Source organism: Electrophorus electricus, chromosome 17 (genome assembly GCF_041902795.1).
Source record: "Electrophorus electricus isolate QZ-2024a chromosome 17, ASM4190279v1, whole genome shotgun sequence".
NCBI classification, from domain to species: domain Eukaryota; kingdom Metazoa; phylum Chordata; class Actinopteri; order Gymnotiformes; family Gymnotidae; genus Electrophorus; species Electrophorus electricus.
In genome coordinates, this window is record NC_137513.1 from 216,963 (window position 1) to 236,457 (window position 19,495).

The 19,495-nt window shown below is 41.5% G+C and overlaps 1 protein-coding gene across 9 annotated transcripts in view; it reads right to left on the reverse strand.

Moving 5' to 3' along the window:
- The window catches only part of zgc:172282 (leucine-rich repeat and fibronectin type III domain-containing protein 1-like protein), a 148,650-nt gene that overhangs the window by 66,973 nt on the left and 62,182 nt on the right, over positions 1 to 19,495 (reverse strand). Inside the window, exon 1 of one of the 9 annotated variants that reach the window (XR_014117802.1) lies at positions 17,912 to 18,366. The exons of 7 other annotated variants lie outside the window; for them this stretch is intronic. The gene's annotated coding sequence lies outside the window, so the exon portion shown is untranslated. Of the gene's footprint in view, positions 1 to 11,562; positions 12,198 to 17,911; positions 18,367 to 19,495 lie in introns of those variants that run through there. One more of the 9 variants, XR_014117803.1, reaches the window with a different exon arrangement.

Consider the following 19,495-nt stretch of genomic DNA (forward strand, 5'->3'; position numbering starts at 1 on the left):
GTAAGAAAGACCAAGAATCTCCCGTTGATTGAAACTCATGCCTGATTATTGAGTTACAGAGTTGGATGTGTTGGGACAGACAGAACTGCTCTTACATTGTCATTCGGCAGCTTTTTGCCAACTGACCGCACCGCACGCTGTGGATATCCACGCTGTGGATACAATCTTCCAACAGTGTCCTATACATGGGACTCATTAACAGGGATTTTAAAGTCCAATCTGAATGCATTGTGCATTGTAATCTGTTTTCAGGCTCAGATATATAGGGTAAATGTAGATGTGAAATGTGGTATAGTCGAAACTTGCTGGATTTTAGTACTGGAGAATTCATGCATTATATTGCATAGCATCCTAAACTCCTCTAAAGCAATGGAGCTGAAGAATACAATCACCTTATGAGATGTTGTTCCAGAGTCATCAATGTAAATAGGTATACAACTGAGTGCACCACTCTGTGCTTTAAATTGTAATAGTATATCATTGCTGAGTTATTATGAAATCAAATCATACTCCACAGAATGAATCAGCTCCTTCTGTCTCATGATCCTCAAAAGTATGGTGATACAGAAATGCCAGTATAGCATATAGGAGGTGTCTGTATAAAATATAATTTGACTGGGTGCAGCAGAAATACAGAGTCAAAATCAAAAATAGCAGGCAGGATCAGTACACAACAACAGAGAGAATACTGCCAAATCTGACAGGGGAGCATCTGAAATGTACAAAGTTCATACAGAGAATCCCAGGGGTCAAAACAGCAGATAAACACCTCAGAAACACCCACAATGAAATGACAAGATACTGATATTTGTAAGATACTGACATATTCATAGCCATGCTGACTACTGGGAAGTGAATGTGTGTGGGTGGTGTTAGTGGTCAGATGTCAGCGGAGTGCTGGTAGGTGGGTTGAGAGGAGGGGCATGGAAGAAAATAGAAGTTATGAGACAGAAGTTATGTAGTGACACAAATTTAAAAATATTTTTAAAAAGGCTTGTTTAAAATTCCATTTCCATATTCCCTAACAGTCATGAAAAGTTACATGCAGGCACCAACCATAGACAGAAAATCAATAAACATATATTGTTTTGATCTTTGAATGGTTCAATAATTGGCATACTGTCTTGTTGTTTTACTGTCCTCAGAAAAACACAGACAAGTGAAGGCAATTATGTTATCCCTGCAATCCATTTTTCTTTCAAACTAAATAGTTGTCAACAAGTGGCACAGCCAGAAATGTGCTTAAGGGCTTTCCACTTCATTTAATGAGCAGATTGATATTTGTTGTACTTACATAGCAGGATTCAGAGCCAGTAGAAACACAGGGTTTGAGCTGGTCCTTTTCTAGAGTACAGTAACATGATGTCTCACCATCACTGTCTGCACACTACTGCACCCCTGACACTCCCACACCACTCCTGAGCTAGAATAATTAGTCGAAAGTGACAACCGTTTATCTGAGTAGCTCTTGGTGTTTGCTAAAATCAACGTTTAAAGGTCTGTCTCCTTTTTATTGTGCAAAAGTAGAAATGTGGGTTTGTGATCTTAAAATATTTCAGAAATGGGGGGTTCCAGAATAGTGTAGTGTAGAGTAGTGTAGAGTAGTGCAGTGTAGAGTAGTGTAGTGTAGTGTAGTGTAGTTTAGTGTAGAGTAGTGTAGTGTAGAGCAGTGGGTAACAGTGTAGCTGCCTCACAGTGAAGGTTTCCAGCCCTGGATCTTAACCATTATAATCGCTAAAATATACTGGCAACGTTATGAATTGAGCCATTACAAGAATACTAGCAAACTAAGGTTAGCAAATTAAACATTTTAGTTAGCTTGTTGAGGAGAATGCAGGGTAGTTTTGCTCTTGTTGTTGGATTAACATGTATCACTCTAGAGGAGGCTTAAATCAAGTCTCTTGATCCTCATGAAATTTCCTGAGAGTAATGGATCTTAGTTTATGGATAACTGGGTCAGGGGTTATTTGCCACCATAATAGTTACCATGGTAACAAACCCATAGCAATCCAGAGTCCTTTAATTTTTGACCAGTGCACTGAAATTATTTAAAGACCTTAGATTCATACCTCCTTTCACTAACAACCCCTTCAAAGAAATAGCCTGAGTAGACAGTAAGTAGGCATTGCTGCTGGATGTGTGTGTTTCCTGAAACTATAGATATGGCTGTGTGCTGGACACATTCCAGACAATTACAATTATGACTTAGTACACTTTAAGCAGTTGAGGGTTAAGGGTGTTGCTCAGGGGCCCAACAGTGGCAACTTTCCAATTCTGAGTCGAGTACCTTAACCCCTGCCCCACTGATCTGGATGCAGATGTGAGCTGGACACAGCCATGTATTGGACAAGGCTGTGTCTTCACTCTGTCTGAGCATGTTAACTGGATCCAGAATGTGACAGTGGTGGTAAATGAGAAGGCGAAGACTCAGTTGAAAGTACTAGTGACAGATGGCCCCCTCTGAATGCCAGCAGAAAAAAAAAACTTCATGTGTGACAACGTGCAAGTACTGTGCTTATCTTTGCTGTTCCTATTTCTGATTTCACCTTCACACCAAATTAACTGGCTAATACACGTGAGATTCAATTTCCTCTCGCATGTCTTGCCTAACTGTGACATCCACATAAATTAGATGCAATACTTAAATAAGTGTACTCAACTGTATTTTTACGAGTCTTTGTTGCACACACTGTGATATCACCCTTACAAATAGTTTATGGGAGCCTTATGCACTGTAAATGTCTTTCCATAAATCCATACCCTGAAGGACATACCCTGTATTTTCAGTAGTGTGATGTCATCTCTTCCAGGGGAGAAACAGGTTAGTATTTACCTCCTTTTTGCCTGCATGTCTTTACACTGATATATTTTACAGAGTTCATGTATCCAAAACAACAAATAAATGCCATTGTCACATTGTTTGTATGAAAACTTGTATGAACACTAGCTGTAAGTTTTTATGCAAAGGGGCTTTTTGTCTCCTGTAAAAATGTGAATATAGTCAATAATAATTCAAGAATAAATATCCAAGGAGAATTCCACTGGAAGAGAATTAACCCTAATGACCAAGTTAGTGTTAGGTGAAAGATTAGAAAATTTGAAGACAGAGCTCATCGAAACAATGCACAGGGGACCACTGATAGCATCAGTCTCAGAGTGTACCACTGTGAGCACTGCACAGGGGGCCGCTGATAGCATCAGCCTCAGAGTGTACCACTGTGAGCACTGCACAGGGGGCCACTGATAGCATCAGCCTCAGAGTGTACCACTGTGAGCACTGCACAGGGGGCCACTGATAGCATCAGCCTCAGAGTGTACCACTGTGAGCACTGCACAGGGGGCCACTGATAGCATCAGCCTCAGAGTGTACCACTGTGAGCACTGCACAGGGTACCACTGATAGCATCAGCCTCAGAGTGTACCACTGTGAGAACTGCACATAGAGCTTCCTGGGATCTGAGATGTTACTTCAGCTTACTAATTGGATATGAAAATGGATAGAATATAGAATGCGTAGGGGTCAACAAGAATATAAGAATGAATTAATACTACTTAGTATTCAACAGCTTGCAAAAACTGCTTGGTTTTGTAATGTTTTTCCTCATTTAAATTTTCTATTAATACCACCATAGGAATATGCATAAACTCCATGTAAATCATGCAACTTTCACTCTTACGGGTTCATGGCAGAAAATAATATGTTGTTACTATGCATCATATTTTCAGTAGTGCATCTAGAGAGAAGATTCTCTTCAACATGGCAATGTCGGGATCACTCATGCCTGCATGTGTTTGCTTTCTCTCTTCATGCTTCATGTTGTAATGCTCATGAAAAGTCTATCCCACAGAGTCAGCACTTCATCTCCTATCTCTCTGGGGAGTCATATAGCAGACTAACCTGAACACAGCAGTGGTCCTCTCTGGAGGGTCTTTTTTCCTATCACCCCTTCCATATGCCTGCTCTCCTGCACAGAGCGTGTTATAGTCTCCTATCACTGTGTGTAGAATGGGCACTTGAAACCTATATATTTTTGCCCATAAAATTCTCCACTGGTTCTGTTTATTCTTGAGATGGATTATCTCCCCAGCATCCAAATAGAAGCTTTCTGTGCAATGAGCAAGTTTATTGTGTGAGGCTGAATTTCAGTGGCAACAAGTTCATGCATATTTTATATTACCAATGATAATGCCACTTATACATAGTATCAAGTCTCTCACATCTTACTAAACCTTGTCATGACTGGCCCCTCCCAGTGTCCTTTCTTCATGGCAACTCTTTTTATGTCCTTGTCTTCTTCTTGGTTTCTTTTCCATGTGCTCTTTTGTTTTCATTCTGTTAGTTACGCCCCTTGTTGCTCCGCCCCCGCCTTGCTTCATTGTTTTCATCTGTTAGTTTTCATTTGTACTTCAAAGTCAAAGTCAAATTTTTATATAGCACTTTTTTGAACAACCATTGTCACAAAGCAGCTTTACACATATCCGAGTCCAAGCCCCCAGTGAGCAAACCAAGGTGACAGTGGCAAGGAAAAACTCCCTAGAACATGAGGGAGAAACCTGGAGAGGAACCAAGACTCCTCTGGCTGACATCAGACAATTTGTACTTGTGTACATGTGTATATATACGCTGAGTTTGTTCAGTCTTGTTGTTGGTCATTGTTAGTCCATGCCTCCTTAGTGATCTCTTGTGTTGTTTGTTCATATAGCTTCTTGTGTTAGTGTTTGTTGTAGCCTGCTTTCCTTTTCTTGTGCCATGTGTTTGGTTCCCTGCTGTTATATATTCCCAAACTCTCCATGTTGGCTCTCTGACCCTGTACTGTGATTATGATCATGACTCTGGATTTGCCCATAATAAATCTCTCTCCTCTCACTGTTTTCATTCACCTCCCCTTTGCTGCACATTACAGAATGACCAGACTTCTAAGGATGCAGTGAGAGAGCGAGACTCTGGTATGTGGTTGTTCCACTGGGATAAAACACTGGCTGTTTCTACACTGTCTGAGCCTGCCACGTGCCACCAAGACAGAGACAGCAAATCCCCTGGTACTGGGGGTACAAGGGCGTCTCATCATTCATGAAAAACATTGCAGGCAGTTTCACTTTAAGACGGTTTTTGTGATGAGACCCCAGGTAAGCGCTATGACTCTGCCCTTCTTGATCACACAAGACATGAGTAGGCAGAGTGAATGCACAGATAATCCTTGGTATGGTACTTGGTGTGCTCTCAAGCGCAACCACGAGCTTCCTATAACTCGGATGAGCCTTGGGAGCTGCCTAGTTGGTTCTGTGTCTGTGTGTTCTGCTAGGGTCACTCCACCTGTACCAGTGGCTGTCCTGCAAGCCACCCAGCCAGTTCCTGTTCCTGCTCCTGGCATAAAGGACGCCACACAACCTGGTTCCTGTTTCTGGCATGAAAGACACTAGTCAGCCTGTTCCTGGCGTGACAGATGCTGCTCTGCCAGTTCTTCTGTCTGAGTCTCATACCAGATCTGTTCCTGTGGCCATGCCTCTGGACCCGTCACCAGTGAATGCAGCCATGCCTCCAGACCCCCCTGACTGGCCCGCAATTATGAGCTCAGCACCTCCGGACTTCCCAGATTCACTGCAGCTGAACTCAGCCACACCTCCAAACCTCCCGGACCTGCAGCTCCTGGACAGAAGCTTTCTATGCAATGAGGAAGTTTATGGTGTGAAGCTTTTATGCATGAATTTCAATGGCATCTTTTACACTCCTGGACTGCTGCAGTGCACTCCTGGTCCAGTTCAGGATTTGGGACTGTCTGTGTACCTTGTTGCTGGCCCCGCCCTTCCTTGAGTTATTGCTGTGACCTATATAAGGACCCTGCAGGAAGAAGACTGTGGCTTGCCCAAGCTCATTCTTGTACTGGTGGTGATTTGTGAGGTTGTAATCTTTGCTGTGCTTAGGTTATATGTGTTCACAATTTAAATATACAAATTTTCACCTTGTCTGCCAGTTCAGTCCAGTGATTTAATCATTCCACATACTATCCTGCTGCCAGTATTTTCACAGTGCTGTTGCGACCTCACCGCCTAGACAGGGTCGTAACACATCAAGTTCATGCATATTACCAATGTAAATGCCACTTATACATAGTACCAAGTCTCACATCCAACTATACCTTTTATATTGGCTCTTTTTTTACATGCATTAAAAAGTCTGCCAAATGTTAGTTTGAAATCACTAGTTGCTTTTCAGATTCAAAAACACATAGTTTCTAAGTGCCCGGAAAGATCCAGGCACGCTAATATGCAAATGCCCATATATAGAAGGCTACACAAGTACGAAGATATGGTGCAGAACATCTGCTTTCATTACAGATCCCTAAAAAGGTACTACGAGTCTATAATCAGAAGCAGGAAGCAGTAAGAAGAAGAAGGTGACTGCACACTTTTTCACAGAAAATGTTCACAACACTTCGGTGCTCTCAATGTTGATCTAGACTAGTCAGGTATTGAGGAATGCCTATGTGAGTCTGATGTGCGAGAGCTTGTCTGCACTCAAACACTCCCATCACTGCATCTCTTTTCCTTTGATCAGCCAATAGAAACGAACCACTACTATCACCACCCAGTCAAAAAAACTTTGATATCCGCAGAGAACCTCTGAATTCCAGATGGAGTCTTTAAAGTCCACCAGAGAAAACAGCAAACAAGCAACATATCAGGTACAGTAGTACAATAGTAATAGCATGGCTTCTCCCTAAATCTTAAAGAAAACAAAACTGTGACATTAAACCTAACCCTAATAAAGACAGAGGAGGTTGGTAAAAAAAAAAACCTGCCTCTTCTCTACCTCAAAAACATCTTAGTGGGTAAAGTCCATAAAAATAAGAAAAAAACACCTGATAGTTTGACACACAGCCAGGTGTGGAGGGTAAATACCTGGTGTGGAGGGTGGGATGCATGCTGTCATCTTCCTGCCAGTCTGTCAAATTTGTCAAATCAAGTCACGTCAAATTTATTTATGTAGCACATTTTACAAAACACATTGTCGTAAAGCAACTTTACAAATGTCCGGGTCCAGATCCCTGATGAGCAAGGCACCAGTGGTATTGAAACCTCGCTGGGCAGGATTAAAGTAACCTTGGGAGGACCAAGATATGGAGTAAATCTCGTACAGCAGCCTAAATTCCACCTTTATGTATATTTGTTAGTTTATTGTTTGTATATGTGTGTATGTGTATGTGTATGTGTATATGTGTGTGCGTGTATGTGTGTGAAGAGAGCTTGGTTAAATATCTGAATTTATAGCTCATATAAGATGGCTTTTGCAAAAATAAATAAAAATAAAATGCTAAAAATCTAGTTTACAATATATTACTACAAACAGAAAGATATTCTATTAATGTTGAAGGCATATAAACACTAAATTGAGCTTATTTAGCTTTAAACCTTGTGGACTGCATTACTGAATTTTCCATCTAGATCGGTCTCCATCAACTCATAAACAATGTTTTGTGTTCATGCTCTGACAAAATCTAAAATCACCACCAGAATTCCCCATCTGATTATAATACACACACACACACACACACACACACACCACACACACACACACACATACATATATATATATTCAATTACACTGATATGATGCAAAGTGATGACAGATCTTGTAGATTCAGATTCCTCCATCGGCTGGCCATCCCTCCCACACAGATGTGACACTTTGTGCCTGCAGCAATTGCCGAAACGATCATGTGACAATGCTCTCACATGTAGCAGCAGTGAAATGTTGCCAGGCTAGTTTTAGCAGAGGCGACCATGGGGACTCCAGACTGTTTGTGCTCTGAATAAATTGTGAATTGATGGCAAAGATGTGGCACATTCATAAAGACAAATATCTCTCTCTACATCCCTTTCTCTCAAAGTGAAACACTTTGCTTGCACAGCTGATGAAGGACCTCTGTTTGAAACTCCGTCCAAAATTTTGAATCTCTCTACATCTCTTACTACAGTACACTGCAGTTACGCACCTGTTCTTCAAACACACACACCAACACACACACACACACACACATATATATGAAGAACTGGACAGCTCCAAGCCCTTACATGTCCACGCCAACTGGCTGAAGAAGCTATCTGCTCTCCATGAGTGCCTGGCAGCAAAAATGAACCAACTGCTAACAGATAGAATCCACGCTGAATGGTAAACTGAAGGCCAGACAGTCCTGATCCTGAAAGGGGCAGTTCCATCCAGCTACCCGCTGATAACCGGCCTCTGCACAACATGGAAGCCCCTGTCAGGCATCATTGTGGCTAAGATGAGTAAGCACATGGCTCAGTACATGAGCAGGGCCCAGAAAGGCATTGGCAAGAACACCAGAGAAGCCAAGCACCAGCTACTGGTGGATAAATCACTTGAGACTGTAAGAACAGACAGACCGACCTAAGCACCACCTAGAATAACTACAAGAAAGCTTATGATTCAAGGACCCACACATGGATCCTGGAAGGCTTGAGACTATATAACATCAGCAGAACTCCAAGAGCCTTCATCAAGAACTCAGTGGGCTGTGGAACATGACCCTAGAGGCCAACTTCAGACCAACAGCACAAATCACTATCATGCGCAGGATTTACGAAAAAGATCCCACTGTCCCACTGCTGTTCTGCATAAGTCTAAACCTCCTCTATGAAATCATCACCAAGAGTGGGTACAGATCCCAGCTACAGAATGGAGCATCCATCAGCCACTATCGCTACATGGATAACATGCATGACATCATGCTGTATGCCAGAAGTGAACAAGACCTTGACTCACTAATCCATCTCACTAGGATATACAGCAATGACATTGGAATGTCATTTGGACTGGATAGGTGTGGTCGGATGGTTACAAGGAGAGGGAAGGTGGCTAGAGGGGATCTTACTACCAGAAAGTAACATAACAGATGTTGAGGGCAGCTACAAGCACCTTGGAATCCCACAGGCAAATGGGAATCAGGTAGAGGCCAGAAGGAAAGCAGCTACAGACAAACACCTACAAAGAGTGAGACACATCCTGAGATGTCAGCTGAATGGGACTCCTATGCTCCACCAGTCATCAAATTCCCTGCTAGAATAATAAAATGGCCTAAGGAGGACATAGAAGCCACTAACATCTAAGGAGACAAGAAAGCTGCTCACAATGCACGGAGGGTTACATCCCAAATCCAGCACTCTGAGATTGTACAATAAGCTTAAGTAGGGGGGCCATGGACTAGTGAGCATCAGAGCCACTATCCAGGATGAAAAAACAAGAACCAGGAGTACACTAGGATGATGGCTCCCAAACGACAAAGTGCTTAGTGAGTACCTCAGACAGCAGAAACCTGAGGTGAATGGAAATGAGGAGGAACAGGGGCAATCATGGGAAGATAAACCCCTGTATGGATGTAGCACAGCCAGAAATAGTGCAAACGGCTGATATGGAGATATCCTACCAATGGCTAGAAAAGGCTGGATTGAAAAACAGCAAGGAGGCACTAATCATGGCAGCACAGGACCAAATGCTGAATACAATGGAGGCTGGGATCTACCACACCAGGCAGGACCCCAGATGCAGGATGTGCAAAGATGCCGCTGAGACAATCCAGCACATAATAGCAGGATGCAAGTTGCTAGAAGGCAGAACATATATGGAATGCCATAACCAAGATGGCTGGCATAGTATACAGAAATATCTGTGCTGAGTATGGGCTCGACATTCTGAGGTCAAAGTGGGATACACCTCCAAAGTTGATGGAGAATGACTGAGCTAAGATTCTATGGGATTTCCAAATCTAGACTGACAAGATGGTAATGGATGACCAACCGGACATAGTAGTGAAGGAAAAACAGCAGAAGAGGGCCAAAGTGATAGATGTAAAATTCCCAACTGATAGCAACATCAGGACCAAGTAATAAGAAAAGAAATACCAAGGGCAGGGAGAATAGCTGGAAAAGATGTTGAACATGAAGGCAACAGTGGTTCCTGTGGTAATTGGGGTGCTAGGGGCTCTAACCCCCAAACTGGGAGAATGGCTCCAGCAAATCCCAGGAACAGCATTCAAGATCTCCAACCAGAAGTGCAGTCTTTGTCCCAGGAACAGTTAAGATTCTATGTAGGAGTTTCAAGATCCCAGGACTCTGGTAGAGGACCCAAGATTGAAGAAAAGAGATTGATGGGAGGAGGGCGAGTGGGGAATATATTTATATAATGTCCAATAGCTCTTTGCTAAACAAACTTTAATTCAATATTGCTTTCATTCAAACAGAACTTCTATTCTTCTTTAAATATCACTCTAAATTACTTATTATACCTGTATGCTTGTCAAGTAACATACTTTATAAACATGTTTTAAAAAGGTTCTAGACAAACATGTGCTGTTGTTGATGATGAAATAATTACACTTTACTGATTTTCTTAGACAATTTGGAGTGCCTAGTACAGTTGGAAAACACTGCTATGTACTGCAAGTTTCTATGAGCTCTTGGAGCATTTGTGAATCAGTTTGACAGGCAGGAAAAATAAGACTAAAAATACATATTCAAAAATATATCCATCACATATTAAATATGATATATATTTAATGTCAAATATTTCAAATATTTGGCTGTATCCATTAACATTTTAAACTCAATGGATACACCAACTACATACAGGCATCTTAAACTCCAAATGAATGCATGATGTGTGTTCTTTTTAAATTTATGATCAACTTTATTCTACCTTATTCAGGCCTAAGCAACTGAATAATTCCTGAAAACAGAGGTTTCAGCCACTCCAAATTAGAAAATTGTAATGTTTGTCAGTTAATTAACTCCAAAATAAAACCCCATATTCATGTCCGTAAACACACTGAGCAATACATACTTTCCAAAACTGTGAAAATTAATATTTATGGATTTGCTTTTTAAAGTAACACTGAGAGCCACTTGCAAATTAGCCTGCTTTACCCTGTAAAAGCATCAGGCTGCCCTGAATTAACTCAAGGATCTCACGCTCATCTGCACCAGAGTGACACCGCCATAACTCTCCAGCACTGTAAATGTCATGGCTGCCTAGAAAGCTTATGATGTGCCATGGCAGTGCAAAATGTGACTGTGAATCTAAATGCAAAGGAGACCTACATACATTTCAGCTGCACCATGTGCACAACTTCAAAGTAAGGTCAGAGGCAGACTAGTGTAATATAAGCAAAGATATGACTCAGTCCGTGAGTGTGGGCTGTTTAATGATTAAGACTAATCACAACATTGATTCTAGCTGCTTGTTTTGCCTTTACACACAAACCGTGGGACAGAAAGAAAATCACTATAGCCAATGTTTCATGTGCATTGTTCTGTACACAGTGACTCCAGGCACACAGATGCAGCTCCATGATCTGTGAACTATAACCTAAAATGCTTTCCCAGGACACTGAGCTTGATAGGGTGCATCGGGAAGTCTTCTAGGCTGCACACTGCTGAATGAAACCTGACGATTCAACACCGACATCACATCTTCACTTTCAGGAATAGGTGGGTGAAGGTGTGGCATCGTGGTACTAGAGTGGAATCATAATGGAATTTAAGTACCTCCATTTTCCTTTCGATTGGGTTTCAGCATAGCTGTTTGCTGGTAATCCTAGCAAGGGCAGAAAAGGAGGGGTATTAAGGTCACCAAATGCAAAGGAAGATATTAGAGTATTCTGGAAAAGCCTTGCTGAAGAAAGGTGAGATGTCAGTCATGCAGGCCCTTAATCGTGCACTAAATTGTATGATTAGAATTATCAGGCCAGACATGATATGCTTATAAGGTTGCTACTACTAGAACCGTTACCATCACTACAGTTCCCATGCTACTTGTATATTGATCCTAAATTGCTTCTAAGTATGTTAGTGATTTGTTTAGGATTTGTAACCAGCCAAGGATCCTTTGCAGTCAGTGACGGAATGCACAGACAGACACAGAGACAAACACACACACACACACACACACACACACACACACACACACACAGGTAAAGCACACCGCAATCAGCAATATCTTCCATTAATTCATGGCTTATGAACACAGCCCCACATACAGCTCCAAGCTAAACATCTGGCTACCGTAAACAGTTGTGACCCAGATGTGAGGTCTCATGCTGGATATCCATATAGATTCCATAATCTTGCCTGCTGCAGCAAGCAGATGTCCACTGAAAAGAGTTCAATTTATAAAGTTTGGAGTAGAAAAGACCATGGTTCAGCTAGGAAAGTGAGAGAGATGTACGGGCAGGGAGGGGCAGGGAGCTGAGTGGGGGTGGGGGGAGTTGAGTGAGGGGGCAGGGAGGGTAGTAGGGGTGTGGGGGGCATGGAGGGTAGTGAGGGGTGGGGAGAACAGGGAGGGGAGTGGGGGAGGGGAGTGGGGGAGGGGAGAGAGGGGCTATGGAGGGTAGTGTGGGTGGGGAGGGCACAGGGAGGGAAGCATTGAGACTAGCAGTGCATAGAGCTCTCCTGTGTAATGGTGGGCCATGCCTGATTGAGTCCATCACCACTGTGAGAGCAGTCTAATCCTCCCGTCTCAGGAGAGGATGGTTGATAAACACACTTTTCTCTGCACAGCAGCTATGTAACAGTTCAGAAAGAGTACTGGAAAAGCTGGTTATCTGCGGTACTGCACAGTTCAGCTTACCATATCTCAGTAAATATTTCTGAGCACCACAGAATGATTATATAGCCACAGTACATTACATACATGTAACTATCATTAGATTCACCCCTATATAGTTAAAAAAGGTGATCTATGTTTAAAACTCATGCTCTTTTTAACTCATTCTGATAATTTGGCACATGTGAGCTTCACATTAATACAGGTTCATGGATGTGTCCAAATATTTATGGCCTGAGGCAACACAGCAAAGGACTTCAGCCCCACTGAAGTCTTTCAGTGCAGTCCATAAATACCTGGACAGTGACATGACAAATACCTGGACATGTTTTTTGTCTCTATATTCCATTACATTAGACTTAAATGATACAACAACTATTGATTCAAAAATCAAAATGCTATCTTTACTTCAAGGGTATTCACTGGTTGAATCGTTGACAAAGTACAGACATTTTTAGACATAGTTCCCTAGTTTCATTATTACAGTAAAACATTATAATAATAAAAGGATCATATTTAGTGCTTTGTGGCAACTGCTGACTGTCTGATGTCTGCACCAGATTCCTTCCTTGCTGATGCTCCGTGGACTCTAAAAACAGCCATGTTCTGCTCCAGCCTCCAGCCTAGGACAAGCACAAAATTTAGGCTTAGAACTAGAGCTAGAGTTAGGGTTAGGACTAGGGTTAGAGTTGGGGTTAGGGTTAGGGCTAAGGCTAGCCTTTACAATTATCTCTAGCACTTCTGTTGTTCAAGAACTAATCATGTGAAATTCACACACAGCTAGCAGGAAGGGCTATGATGAATTTGTCTGTCAATCTGTGTGAAACTAACCAATAAACATTCACAAAATCACTAAGGATTTACCTTTCATGTCAGAAACATTTCCTTCCTCGTTTAATCGACATCTAGCTAACCAGCAGCTAAAATGTTGTGCAACAAGCGTACAGCTGCTGAAGTTGCAGCAATTTTGGAAATTAGTGACAAAGGAAACTGAGCATGAGGGGTTTGATTTATTTGATGAAGAGGAATACGAAATAAAAGAGATTGGTGACTAAATGAATGTTATTTTACAATATCATTACAATAGTGGACTTTGATAGCTGTGGTGGCATTTAGGCATGATGTCAGCTACTAGCTAGCTAAACTGCTGCTTCTGTGCAAAATTCATAAAATGTATTTGTTATATAATAGTCATGACTTTGTTTGACAAAATTGACTGTCCATTAGTAAAGGTTTACTAGGTAAAAGATTTGTGTGAAAGTAAGCTAGTATAGTGTCACCTCTCAGTTTTTAGGGACTGCACTCTATGATAAGTATCTCTTATTCCAATGCTTAGTATTCTGCTCTCAACCACCATCTCAATCTTTTCATGCAAGTGGCAGCTAATGTCTAATTACTGCCAAACAAAACCATGCTGGGACAGTAGTGTAACACCATACCTCTGTCTGTAATGTGAGGCAAAAGGTCTCTGTCCCACTGACATCCACCCAGGCAGGTACAGACACAGAGAGGCAGTGGGATTCAGTCATTCTTAAAAGGGCAGATAGGAAGCAAAGGTTTCCTATTGTGTTGGGTCTCTATCCCAGTAGGGACTCCAGAATGGATTAGAAGAGACATTCACTGTGATTTGACAGCCTGAAGCTACAGATCAATACAGAACTGCTCAGCAGACATGAGATATTAAAAATATAAATTAAAAACAATAGACTATTCCTTTGATAATCTAGAAAGGTGAAAACATTAATGAATACGTTTGTACCTATGAGGTCTGGCCCTTGTATGTTTAAAGCAAAGTCCATATATTAAGCACAAAGCTAACTCCATTGGCTTTGCTGACAGTGGAGTAAAAGGGTTAGTGTTAACAGTTCATTAGTATTAACAGTAGTATTGGCAGTTCGGTTTTCACTACTATGAATTAAAAGTTATTACCATAGAACTGCCTGGGAGGGAAAAGTGACATGTGACAGGTAGGAGGAGACTATGCACTTTAACCAAGTTCAGGGGTTAGGGTTTGGGGTTAGGGTTTGGCGTTAAGGTTGGGGTTGGGGTTAGGGTTAGAATTTAGGGTTAGGGTTAGGGTTAGTGTTAGAGTTAGGCCTAAGCCCTCACACCAAGGCTGCTGTTGTGGCATGTGTCTCCCTATACTGCAGGAGGAATAGTGCTGCCCTCTATCTTATACACCAATATTCCAGATGGCTCATGTGTTGTAGTGTGTATAGGGTTGAGTGTGTATGGGACAGGGTGTGAACTCCACTACCACTTTCTAAAGTTGGGGATCAATTGGAAAATGACATGCTTGCTGATTAGACTCCACTGCTGAGTCAATTCTAGCACTAAAAAGTACTCTGCTTGAAGCAGGGTGGCCAACTGTGCTGAGTACCAAGGACAGGAAGTGCATGGGCAGGGGGATGGGACTAGATTTGTGTAGTACACACAGGTTAATACAGCAGTGCAATTAGCCACAGGCTTCAACAGATGTGCCATGATAAAGGTCTGAGAATAATTATAGACCCCACTCATCACTGGCTCTCAATAATACAGCCCAACACCTCTCTTTCTCTCTCTCTCTATCTCTCCCTCTCTCTGTCTCTATTTCTTTGTGTCTCTTTCTCTCTCTCCCTTCACTCCCCAATCATCTCCAAGTACCACTTTATACCATTTCAGTCTCTCTTCTCTCCCTCTGCTGAGACTGGAGTGTGCAATCACACTACACGCTGCAAAATATGAGCGTCTGTTTGAAAAGGTCAGGCAGAATTGTTACATCTCAGGAAGGTGCACATTGCCAGTTTCCTTAGGCAGATGTCTGGCTCTATGCATGGCACATGCTGAAGGGGGAGAGGAACATTACAAAAGCAAACCTGTGTTGCCCCCACCAAAACCCACAGACCAAACTGCTTTATGTAACTTGTATCAGATGTGTAAGTTATAGCATACGCAATAGGAGTTTCCCCACAAAAGGGTTGCAACAATTTATAACCACACTTCAAACCCACTACAAACACACGACTGAAATATAAGATACACTATAACATTGCAGGAGTCCTGTCTTGATTCTTGACTTTTAAAGCCAAATCCTACATATTCCCTTGGTCCTTATAAATGTAGTTCACTTATGAAAGCCAATCACAAAAGCATATATAAGAATTCTGTCATGTGGAATTCATATTCTGTACATTTATTATATTCTCCTAAAGGGAGGTGTGAAAGAGAATGGCACAAACTATAGAAGGCAGAATTTGTAAAATCAATACTGGGAATTATCCAACATCACAACACAATGGAAAAGCAAACTGATAAAAAAGGCTGATTTCAGACAAATATGGACAAATAAACTGCAAGATGATTAGTATACATTTTACTGTCATGTAATTGGTTAATAATAGCATATGGTGATATGAACATCTACCACCTTTTAAACATCACACTGCAAGAACATGGGCCAAAACTCTGAACTCTAACTAGGATTAGGTTTATGGTTAGAGTTATTATTAATTATTTTAATAGTATTTCCTTTTGTACAATATTTACTTAATACATTTTGAGTGTACCATTTCCAGCTTTGAGTGCTCAGTTGACACCTGCAAAACCTCTAGAAACACTGATGAAAAACAGTGTGCAATCTTTCAAGTCAATCTAATATAAAATCACTCTCTTGTCCAGACAGCACTTGGATTCAGCAGAAGGTGGAGAAAATAATCCACTGTCTACTGCTGATGGGCCAGATTGCTTTGCTTACCGGGTCATGGTGTACTGTTCAGTGCAATTTTACAGTTACAAAAGCACATTCAGTTGCACTGAGCTAAATGAGTCTATGATACAGGGAGATGATGTAAGATGCTGTTAAACATGAGTATAGGGTTACATATCAATTCATCATCCAAAGGCCAACAGAGTCCAGCTAAATGGTGAGTGATTGTGTGTATGGTGAGGAGGTGCTGCTATGGATTATGTTATAGGGGGTTTACTTGTCTTATATATTTGTGTATTTACTACCGCAATCAGTTTGTGCTTATGTTTTCACTGCAAAATCATGGGCCATTTAGCAAGAAGTACATTGAGCAAACAGGGCATGTTATCAGCTGACTACAAACACCTACAACTCAAAACAGAGTTAAAAGCTAAAAGCTCTGTTTGGTAATAACAGGAATAAATTACCGGTTATCAAATAACCACCTACAACTTTCAAAATCAAGAGAACACAATTCGATTAGGACTCCTGGAAAAAGCCAAGCAACACAGACACGTATGTGCAGGCCAAGCATGGCCCCCTACCTGCGGTGAAAAATAAGACATTTAGCAGTGCAGCCTGACATTCAAACCCCCTCCCAACCCCCCATTCCGAACGTATCAAACAAAGGAGAGACAGATAGGTGCCGAATCAGGAGCGAGAATAACCGTTTAAAAGAATGTCACAGTATTTACACACAAAAAAGATGTGTGGCTGCTGAAACTACTATTATACAAAGCTAAAGCAGTTCTATATTACGAGGGGGAAATGGCATAGGGTGTGTGCGCTGTGGGATATCTCGAATACACTCGCCGTCCTTCCTCGGTCACGTACACGTCTTTAGTAACTGCTGCTCGCCGCTCCAAGGTACGAGTTCCTGCCTCTGGTAACAATGTGAAATGCATCTAATACGCAGATGCACGCGACTAAAAACGTACTCATGTGAGATAGGCGAGATCTTCCTTCATACCTCCACTTAGTCACTACGGCTCAGAGGTATTTTCTATTTCCCCCGGTGAACCCTCGTACGCATTAACGCTTTGTATTTTATTAAGAGATTTTCTGTTCCAATGAACCCATATCTACACTAATGCTAAATATTACATATCGAACAGGACATTGTCCACTGACAGTCAGTGAATCCCAGAATCGAACAAGACACGCTTAATGTGTCTTAGTGTGTCTTGCAGTTGATCGTTATTTTCTTGCCTATAAGAGCAGAAATGAAGTCGGAAGTAGAACTTGCCTACTTCATTCAGCAATATATAATTACACGTTGTTCACCGTTACTCAGCATTCCGGACCTTTTTTAAAACACCTGAACACTTGCTCTTCTAAACCTTTGCACATATGTATCCACCAAAATATGTCTGGGAGTCCGATCGAACCTTACATTTCCATAAAGTCAATAGATCCACGTGTTGTGCCATTTTATGTCGTTTCACAACTCATGAACACAACACTGACAACATGGGAGTTTTTCCAACTCTGCTTTGCTCTGAAAGCTCTACTGGCGACAGGCTCCGTCAATACACGGTGTAAGACATACAAAAACATAGTTTTACCTTTATTCCAAGAAGTTGCGACCAATGAATAATCCGAAAACCACTGGCGATTTGATAAGAAATAGAATGAAAGGATCCCAGCTGTTTCGATAGTATAACCAGGGAAGAGCACCTGAGTGCCCTCGGTCCAAACTACATCGGCTGAATGAATAAATCAGTAATAAACGTGCTCTCCTTTCTCTCCGGTACTTCCAACGAGCTATAGTGTTTCTCTGAACAATGTATTTTTAATGTGACACTGTAATATGAATTCAGCCTCTCTTTTCAAACATTTCCATTTCCGTGCACTACCCTTTCCAGGTGCGGCGAGTCAAACGTTTAGTTTCCTTGGATTCTTAGTTTCATCAAAAAACCCAGATCGCATATCCATCTTTAGAGATATAAATTCAGAGAAGTCAGATTCCACAGAGATGTATATCCTTGAAACGAAGACTGCTTAACAATTATCCCACCGACACTGTGCGTCGCAGCAAAAGTACGCATGATATGTCTGGCGGCTGTAGACTATATGGAGCAGTGGGCGTTTTATAGGGAAAGACTCGCGCTAGCTCTCGCTTCTCCACTCGCTGCCAGTAACGATGCCTCCTTCAGTGCCATTGTATAGTCTATAGGCGGTAGACCTAGCAAGGAGCAAAGTCAGAGGTTCTTACAAGGCGCAAAGCAATTGCTAGCAGGTTCTTGGAAATCTGACAAAACAAGCCGGCACCCTTTTACAAACTGTCAAAGTATACACGTTTGTTGGTAGAAATCCGGTCTGCAGATCAGCACCATGGACAGTGGCTATATTTGGCCGGTTATAAGGACTATTTTGGCTGGCGTCTGTTTCTGAAGGCGACTAGTATAATACCATCTCCCAAAGTCTTGCCTCTCTTATTATCCTTCCCACTGTTGTAAGCAGTTTGCGCATCTCCATTTTGATCTCACTTTATAGATGACGTCTCCTGTATGTTTAGCTTTCTACAGTAGTTAAATATATCAAAGGCTGGGGAAAACTTTTCCTATACGTAAATTTTGAAGAAGCATAATCTTGGACAAAACTGCAGTGCCAGTGATAAATTACTACTGGAAATAATTTTTGTCTTAATCCAGTTTTGGGACACTGGCCCTAAGATTGTTTCATTCTTTTTTATTTAATTGGGTTTAATTTATTTAATTGGGTTTGTTAAGTTGTGGATATGTTGAGCATAAAATTAATTTGTACATTCAGTAAAATATTTTTGCATTGTTTCTACAGACCTACAGTTCTTACTGACCTAAAAACAACAATTACATACTAAGGATGAAATTCATTTGCACAGGCCTCCAATATTGCTGAAATAAGATTTTGTCTTTATCCATGTCATGTGGTATGTTTCAAAAATGGGCACTCAACCTCATGACCACTAAGAGAAAGGAAGAAACTAATGACATAAAGGCAAATGGACAGAGGTATGGAATGACCACAACATATCTGCTGCAATCTCTGGGTCATTAGATGTGATTGTCTGACAATAAAGAGCAACAGGAAGGTCAGTATGAGAGAGAGTGCGAGGAGGAGCCAGACTCTCAGACATCCCAGACACAAAGAGTCCAGGCTACTGGACT